Source organism: Antennarius striatus, chromosome 23, assembly GCF_040054535.1.
Source record: "Antennarius striatus isolate MH-2024 chromosome 23, ASM4005453v1, whole genome shotgun sequence".
Classification (NCBI taxonomy): Eukaryota; Metazoa; Chordata; class Actinopteri; order Lophiiformes; family Antennariidae; genus Antennarius; species Antennarius striatus.
In genome coordinates, this window is record NC_090798.1 from 10,116,538 (window position 1) to 10,117,500 (window position 963).

At 58.5% G+C, this 963-nt stretch overlaps 1 protein-coding gene across 3 annotated transcripts in view; it reads left to right on the forward strand.

Annotated features, from left to right (window-relative positions):
* The first annotated feature begins 202 nt into the window (after positions 1-202).
* slc8a4b (solute carrier family 8 member 4b) overlaps positions 203-963 on the forward strand; it is a 30,816-nt gene continuing 30,055 nt past the window's right edge. For 2 of the 3 annotated variants that reach the window (XM_068308306.1, XM_068308308.1), the window contains exon 1: positions 203-358. The gene's annotated coding sequence lies outside the window, so the exon portion shown is untranslated. Of the gene's footprint in view, positions 359-550; positions 655-963 lie in introns of those variants that run through there. The other variant, XM_068308307.1, reaches the window with a different exon arrangement.

Sequence of the window (963 nt, forward strand, 5' to 3'; positions counted from 1 at the left end):
TTTATTCACTTTCAGTTCATAGATGTGAGACTTAGAACAAGTCAACAGAGAGAGAGAGAGAGAGAGAGAGAGAGAGAGAGAGAGAGAGAGAGAGAGAGAGAGAGAGAGAGAGAGAGAGAGAGAGAGAGAGAGAGAGAGAGAGAGAGAGAGAGAGACGGGGGGTAGAGAGACGGGGGGTGGAGAGGGGGTGACTCCGGTCCTCGTGCTCTCGGTCGCCGCCGTTTATTCCGCTGCTGGATGAGGGACTGAACGGAGGGGAGGATGAACCGACCGGAGGAGGAGTGACTGAACGGATCCCGATCCGGAGCTCCTCGGCCGACCCGACCCGACCCGACCCGACCCGAACCGAACCGGAGCGGTGAGTGACGCGAGACGAACCACGTATTGCGGTGAATGATCGTCGCGTGTCGTGGTGGCGGTTTCCCCGCGACCGCAGCTGTCAGACGTGTGTCTATGTGTGCGCGCGCAAGGCGCGAGCGCACGCAAGGCGCGAGCTCCGATCACTTTGACAGATCCGTTAATAGCGGCGGGTGGCGCGATCCGACCGGGCGGCGCGTGAACACGACCTGTCGGGGCGAGACGCGGCGCGCGCGCAGGAACCCGTCGGTCAGGTGGCGGAGCCCCGGTCGGCGGGAGGGACCGGCGGGGATCACGGTGAGTAACACCCCCCGGAGCGGGACCGGGTGGGAGCCGGAGGGGGGGTGTGATCATAGCTGGTTCAACAAGGGTGGCGCTCCGGGTCAGGGGGCGCAAGACGCGCGGGATCAGGAGCGATGAAGATGAAGATGAAGATGAGGTACGGACTATTTTTAGTGTCAGACGTGGAGTTTTGATGAAGAGGAGGAGGAAGAGTTTAATGTTGAATATTTAATCATTTTAATAATTTAAAGTTCAGTCTTCATTCCCATGTTTTTGTTACATCAGCATAAATCAGTCAGCAGGTCCGATTGGATCCAGATCCAG